Raw genomic sequence first — 8,467 nt, forward strand, 5'->3', positions numbered from 1 at the left:
TGCCCTTCTCTAGCCTGCAAGGCGTTTCTGCACACCTCCTCCGAGCTCATATTAAATCCCATTTTACCTCTTAAAGGCCTTCTCTCAGTATTCCCTCCTTGTCAGTACCACAATTTCTGTCAGCTCTTAATTTTTTAAATAAAACATGAGGAAGTAGGAGACGCTCCGCAGTACCTGGCTAGCTCTGTTAGCTACTTCTCACTGGAGTTTTACTTCCTCGTCTGTCAAATGAGGAGTTGAGCGAGACAGGCACAGAAGCGTCATCTGGTGCGACCTGAGCCGAGTCTCCTGAGTTTACCACACACTGTCAAGAAGAGAGGCCCCATTCAGGAAGGGAGACCAGCTGGCAACGATACGCCTCGCTCTCTTCAACCACCCTAAACTTTACTGCCTGAAACCTCATAACCTTTATGTAGGCATAAAGTTATTGGGTAATTCAAATGCTGATTTCTGTACCACCCCCATATCTGGTTACAGTCCTTGTTCTGAGAATCTCCTGTCTCAACGTTGTATAAACTCTGCTCCCCAGCTGTCCCCGAAATGTCAATAAAGTAGCTCACAGCCAATCACTGAACAGGGGAGGGAATAGGGCTGGACTTCCTGCCAGCCAGGGGAGGAGGAGTTAGAGGAAGAAGTAGGGGATTTGAGTCACGTGATTCAGCCACAGGCAGAAGTCCAAGAGACACCAGGCAGGAGCTGCTACAAAGTGCAAGCAAAGAAAGGTACAAAGCGCAAGCATCACTGGGATGCACCCTGGGAGAAAGCCAAATTAGCTTATAGGGTTAAGAACAGTTTAATGACTGCTCAGTTCTTATGCTATAAAACACATTATTAAGCAAAAATAAGAGTCTCAGTTATTTGTGTGATAGCCAGGTTAAGAAAGAAACACATACATATAAACACCTTTACTTACTTGATTGATTCTTGCTGGTCCTGACTGTCAATAACTGGGATGGCCTTTCCTGCTCACGAAGCGCCTTGTTCCTTGGCCATAAGCTTAGCTGTCCTATTGCCGTACAACCAGGACACTCTAGCCGGACTGACTGTTTCTAGGCCACCCATATAGCCCTGACTCATCTCCTTGCTTCAGCCTTGGTCCCTACAGTGCCTACTGAGTTCCCACGGCGGCTTCACGGAGGCCATTGCCTGTACGCTGATTCTTTCAGTCACAAATGTTCCCTGTTTCCTCAGTGACAGGTATTATTGTAAGAAAACACACAGCAGTTATGGGATGCAACTGCTTCTCATACCAGCATCCCATTGCCAGGACAAACTTCCCTACTCAGAAAAGAGTCAAACACACGTTGTTGAGTCCTTTTCTTCTAGAAGTATTTACTGAGCACTTATTATATCCTGGTGCCATAGTAGAAAAGTAGCTGGGAAATGTGGCACTTTGTACAGTGAACAGCACAGAATGGCATGAAGAGCACAGACTCTGTAAGCCAGAACCTCAGCTTTGTGACCCTGGGCACTCATGAAACTTCTCTGAGTTACTTACTCATTGACATGTTGTTTAAATAAGGAGTAGCTGTTAGGGTTTCAAGATGGAAGAGTTCTTAGCAGGTCAGGGCCAAGGAATGCCACAAAGTCACACCGTACAACAAATCTCACACGAGAAGTTTACTGGGGGAAGGCGCCTCTGAGGAAGGATTGGGGGAGGGGGCATGATCGTGGGAACTTTATTAAGACTTGTAGGGACGGTGGAAACAGGATGAATTTGGTAGCTGGTGATGACATGGCTGCTGGCACTGAGTCGCTGAAGGCAGGCTAGGGGGAACATCATGTTCTGGAATATGAGCAATTCCTAACAGTAACAATAGCTTTTAACAAGCCAGATCTCTTTAGGAGTAAGTGGGGCGGCCTATGTGAAGTTACTAGAATGGCAAACAGCAAGCACTTAACATTTTTATTTTGATATGTTCCAAAGGTATCAGTATCCATATACAGATAACTTGAAGGAATCTTGTCTCATGCTATATAACCAATAAATACCTCAGGGGTTCATTGTAGATGATTTTGATCAGTGTGGCTCAACTTCAACACGGCTAGCAATAAGATATCCTCCACGGCACTGCATACAATGCTAGCACTCTCAAGGGGTTAACCTGAACATATAGAGAGTAGAAGCTACGGGAAGGACAAAGCACTCGCAATGCATGTATCAATGCTGAATTTCCCATGAAACAGTAATAAGGTGGGAAAAGCTGTTATAAAAATAAGCAAGAGGCTAAGCATTAAAGTATGTTTAGACGGTAGCATCTATCATAATTAACGGTGAGAAGGAAGATAACATCCCATACTGGCAAGGACTTGGACTAATGGGAACTTTCCTACTGTGCTGCTGGAAACATGAGTGCCACAACCTCAGAAACACGACCTAGAAATTCCACTTCTAAGTACATACAACAGAAATGTACACATATAAGTGCATATGTGCACACAAACATGCATGGATATGTTTACGGGACTGTATAGTCGCACTTTACATTACAACATTTAGGTCAACAGTAGAGCAAATATACAGTGGTAGTCCCCCGAGCTTCTATCCTCTAGTGACAGAACTATACTCAGTTGTGTTCTCATAATTAAATTGTTCAGACCACATAAGAACATGTTGATATTCACTCACCAAAAGCCATGAGCAAACATATTCATCCACCAAGTATCAGGGGGTAAGCACTGTGGTCTATTAATAATACGTAATACTACACTTCCCAGGAAAATAGCACACAACATGATGAATATCACAAACACAAGGGGGTAAAGGAAGCCAGCCTACAAAGGATAGATTCTTCATAGTTCCATTTATATGAAGTTTAAATAGGGAAAAATAATCTATTATCAGTCAAAATAGCATCCATCCTTAGATGAGCAGTGAGTAACAAGAAAAGACTTTGGAACATCTTTGGGAGATTGTAATATTCCCATTTTTTCTTTTATCTTGGAGCTGCTTGCAGGCTGTGTATACCTTGTGCTGAGCACATTATGTGGTTGTGCTTTTACATATACAGGTCAGTAAAAACAGTATGAAAAATAAACTAATGACAAAGATTTTAAATTATTAACTCAAAGAAAATGGACTTTTATACAAATAGGTTGATTTTCCACCAAAAACAAATTTCAGTGCCTTCTGTCTCTGCTACAAAAAAAAAAATCCAAAAGCCACATATAGACCTGTAAACACATTCCTACTGTATGTTAAGATACAGCAGATATGTGACATTATACTACTCCCATAGGGAAAAAAATGTTTTCAAAACTATTTGTCAATTTTTTATACTCTTTGAGACTGAATCTAAAGATGGATTTGTATTTTATGAATATAGTGAAATGGAGTCACTTTTTGTAAGAAATAAATTTTATTAATAAGACAGAAGTGGGGGAAGCTAGGGGCAAAGAGTTATTTAAAACATGGCCGAGGAATTCAGTAGACGCACAATTTGGAATAAGCATTCCAGAGCTGTAATTCCCAGTGGCTGCCAAAGATCTAGGTCAGAGAAGAAGGTACGGAAGGAATCCAAGATATGTTCTGGATCTGAGCTCTGGTAGATGAGCAAAAGCCACCCTTGGGTCACAAGAAGAGTGACCTGCACTGCATGAACCAAAACAGGAAACAGCGGCTGGGTGTAGGCAGCCTTGGGTACATAAGGAAATGACCTCAGCTGGCCTAGGACAAGAGGATGCTGCCTGGGTGTGCTCTGACCTGTGGCAGGATGAGCAGCAAGGCTTACCCTGGGCTCTTCTCCTGGGGCAAGTTCCTAAATATACATTCTCATCTGCTTGATCCATTCAAAAACTGGCCTTCACCGATTAAGACTCCTGAAACTCGGTTCTGCCAGCCTACTTGACAGCTGAGGCAGCAGAACCTAACTCCAGAGCCCACTTGCCCCACTCCAGCTGCCTGCAATAGGCATCACACATGAACCTGAACTTGAAGAACATCAAGGTTTTTTTTTTTTTTTGCCATATACAATAATCCTTGTAACTTCCACTAACAAAGAAAATAATATTATACAAAGAGAGGCACCCAAACATCTCTTGTGAATGCTACCCACTCTCTGGAGCGTCTTCACACACACACACACACACACACACACACACACACAAAGCACGTGCCACCCCAGGGGCAGGGACATACGGTGAGTGTATGGGACACGGGCAGGAGTGCCTGAAGCACCCAACAGCATCGTGCGCACATCCTCCAGGTCCCTTAGCCTCTGCCATGCCGACCTCCACTCCTTCCCTCTTTCCTTCCGATCTTCACCCTGACATTGCAGCTGGAAGGACAGAAGACGAAGAGTTCACAGAAAGAAGCCGGACACCTGCACTGTACTTTAAAACACCAGCATGTCCAGAATATGTAAAAGGCCCCTCCCTTTACCACTCAGAAGCAGGAGAGGTCCTCCTGGGGAGACTCGTCCCCCCTTTCCAATATGAAGCAACTTACCAACCGCAGATGTACAACAAAACACATCATGGCTGCTGAGTGCTGCAGGGGACCATGGACACATCTAACGACGTCTGGGTCTTTTATCTAGGAAGCAGTATCGTGTCCTCAAGGGGATAAGTCTGTGTTTCCTGTGCTTAAAAGAACTTAAGCAAGCAGAAGTTCCACAAGGCAGAACAAATACTTCGACTACAGGAAAAAGGAAAACAGCTCCAGGCTGGATTAGACTCATTCCCACATGACGCCTGTTTGCAATGGCTTCCCTGCTACCCTTAAAGGTATCAGCACTTAACCACGCCTGCGTCACGAGGATGCTTGGGATCAGCCCAGAATGTAAGTGTGCTAAAGGGGCAGGAGCTGTGACAAGTGCCGGGAAACAACTTCCTGGGTACAGTCACGGTAAGACACGGAAGTATTTCTCCATCAAGATTCCTGTACGCAGAGGAGTGGGTAAAGAAAACAAAGTGGTCCAGCAGCTCCTGGCTGAGACACAGTGATTTGTACCAGCCAGTCATATCACAGAGGCAGGATCCCAGTCCTGACCAACAGTGTAATTGTCCACTTTGAAAGATTTGAGAAAATGCCACCAGATCATCATCTGGACACTGAGGAGACAGAGGCTCCTTTGGCCAAGAAGTCACCATCAGACCTGAGGAGGGCAGAGTCCCAGGGGGAAAATGTTCTGCTACCCACACACTGCCACTCTCTCATCTCACAAGCCACTTCTTCCAAAACCACCCACAGACCAGAACACAGGCCACAGGTGGCCACAGAGATGTCATTAACTGTCTAAGACTTGGACACCAAAAAATCACAACTGACTCTGGGTGATAAGTAGACAACCACTATTGGCTGTCTCACTTTCTTTAAAAAAGTTTTTTTTTTTTTTAATTATTCACTTTACATGCAGGTCATAGCCCGCTCCCTGAAGAGAATCCTTGGGTGGGGCTTCTCCTACAAGCTGGAGACCTACATACGAGGGTGACGCTAGCTGAAACTCCTAGTATCGGGGTCATGGAGACTAAAGAGGCCACCTTCTAACTACACATGACTCCTAGCGGGAGGACTCCCACCTACAGAAACTTCAACCCAAAACTTCCCCTGCCTATAAGGCATGCAGGGGCAAAAATAAAGCAGAGATTGAGGAAATGTCCAACCAACGCCTGACCCAACCTGAGACCCACCCCGTGGGAGATAGCTAACATTTAGGAGTCAAAAAAGAGCATCTTGGGCCTTAAAACCCTGTTCAGCCATCTCTGCCCTTCTTCTCCCAGCCCCTCCCCTGATCACCATGACCACGGCACTCTAGAGGCCAGATGCCTTGGAAGGGATCTACTAAAGCTCAGGTCTTCCCTCCAGGGCCTTGGGGTAAAGGTTAGCAAAGCCTGCCAACAGGCATGAAGGAAAAGAAAGTCTACAGCCCAAGGTGAGGCTATGCAGTGAGAAGTCCAGACTATGAGTGAGGGACAAACGGGTAAACGGAGGACACACGCTCAAAGGGCAGCTTCCTTGGTGTGGGTGAAGCCTAGTCTCCAAGGGCAGAGACAGGGAGCGCTGCAGAACAAACAAGCCAACAAAATTCTTGCTTTGGAAACTAAAATATACTATCTAAGCTCAAGCTTGCCCAGCACACCTATGACACTAAGCAGAGACAATGCTGACCACATTGCTGACTATAAATCTAGTCCACTCAGCTGGGTCTGGCCTCCTCCAGGCCGGCCCCCCAACAGCTACAGTTTTGCTAAATTTAGGGCTGCTCCCAGCCACCCCAGCGACTCTGCACTTCGTGTCCATTTCAGGTTCAGCTAGGGACAGAGAGGAACAGAACTTGTTGAGATATGCCCTCATGTGACCCTCTCTCTTCCCCACTGAAGGCAGGAACCCAGGAAAGCAGAAGATGTGAGAAACCCAGTCAGAGATTTCCTGAGCTTTGTGCGTAGGCTCTGCACTCAAGGTTTCACTCAGAGAAAACCGGGCTGTTGGCTCCAAGAAAAGCACCTTACCAGGTCCACTCCTTCCCACACTTGCTACTCCTTAGGAGTCCCAGAGACTGTGGGCCTGTTAGGGGACGGTGGATACCCTGTCATCACAGGAGTGAATAAAGAACCATCTTCCATATAGGAACGGAGGAGGGCCCTGTTACATAGCTTGGAGACAGAATATACTCAGTCAAACCCTAGAGTCCCTAAATTACAGAGATTAAGCTGCAGTTCCTAAACCAGACTCCGCAGTGGAAGCAATCAGGAAGCCCTGCACCCTCAACAAGGCCACTGGGTACCTAGTCTGGGCTTTGCACATTTTTGGAGACCTTGGGTAACTAATGTGCACACAGGTGTGGAAACTGGACTTCTACTTTTTCAGAATTCAGTGTTCAAGATGCCCTAACACGGATTCCAGACACGGCTTATGTAATCTTCGCACTCCTCCTTTTGCTGGCTATAAAGTGCCTACTGAATACTAAGCACCTATGACAAGATCACTATGAACATGGAACAGGACGATGTAGACCTACTCAATAAAAATTAGGAACCATTACAATATGCAGAGGGAAAGGAGGAACCTAAGAGCTGGGTCGAAGTCGTGCAATGAGAAAGCATGTGAGCCTGACAAGGCATTTCAGGGAGAGAACATAAGCCAGAGATTAGGCTCCTCCCGTCTGAAGCTGCCAGTCCATCGTCTCTGTCCCAGCTCACACTTTCCTTCCACCCTCTGTGCCTCACCTTCACCCCAGCTCCTAAGCCCGACCATTCAGAGCCCAGGGCTGTCTCCTTTCTCGGTGTTTCTAACAATACCCCAAGCTTATGATTTTGGAGATCTGCTACCCTGAATGAACGGCTACCAGCCAAATATTTGGCCTGTGGATGAATGTTTCAGCAGGTACTAGTCTTGCACCTCAAATAGATAATACGTAACACGAGGAAGGCCCAACCAATCCTCTCACTTCTGAGCTGCCTTCCACAGAATAGCACGGTGCTGGGCACGTTGGATTCACATTTATGAGATGAAAACACACGTTCTGAAGAGCTAACTGCACATCAGCAGGTATTTACGTTTTAATGCTCAGGTGGGACACACAGCACTGTGTGTCCATCCCATCACAACCAGGACACATCACTGCCTGTCCCATTATACAAGGCCCTACTCATCCACTCCCAGGGCTGTGTCTCCTGCCACTGAACCATCAACCATCAGAATTTACTGAACAGCCAGGCAAAGCTCAGTTCGGCCCTCATCGGCTCCAGAGCAGCTGGCTACCCACAAGCTGTAAGCTTCTTACAGATTAAAGGTCCTAATTTAAACCTCTGTGTGAAGTACTGCATGTGGGTCAGTACTCTGTAGGCCAATTGGCATAGAGAAGTGCCACCACCTGAGAAATGCTTCTCTTTGGGGGCGGTGCACAAGCGAACACGCGCAGCCTGAGCAATTTTGAGCCCTAGTATCTGAGACCTCAGTGATATCACCAGGAGTCAGCTCACTACCATCCACCAGAAACCTAAGTATGTGAATTCCACTACGTTCCTCAGTGAACCCCAGAAGCACAACACTAACAGAGCAAAGTTGGGACAGCTTTTTTCCCAGCCCAGACCTTGATATGTGGGGAAGATTTTTTTGCTGGAGGCAAAACAAAAAACAAACAAACCAACAACAACAAACAGAATAAATCTTAGCAAGGAAATAGCTATTAAAGCAGGAAGCAAGAGACGAGGCTGGGGCTAACCCTCTAAATTCCAGGGAAACACGTGACCAGAGAGAGACTGAGACCTGGGTTTCTAAGCCTCGACTCTGTTTGGCCCCTCTCCCCAGCTCCTCTGCAGAAGGGAGCATCCCACCTGGGTAAACAGCCTCAGATGTAGCTAATCTTTCTTTCTTTAGAAAAAGATTATTTATTTAATCACTTTGCAGCCTGATCCCAGCCCCCTCCCTCCTCTCCTCCCAATCCTAACTTTATGCTCCCTCCCCCAATACCCCCTCTCCTTATACTCAAAGAAGGGGAGGCCCCTAGGGGTACCAGCCCACCCT

This window comes from Acomys minous (genome assembly GCF_964271855.1).
Source record: "Acomys minous genome assembly, chromosome: 1".
NCBI classification, from domain to species: Eukaryota; Metazoa; Chordata; class Mammalia; order Rodentia; family Muridae; genus Acomys; species Acomys minous.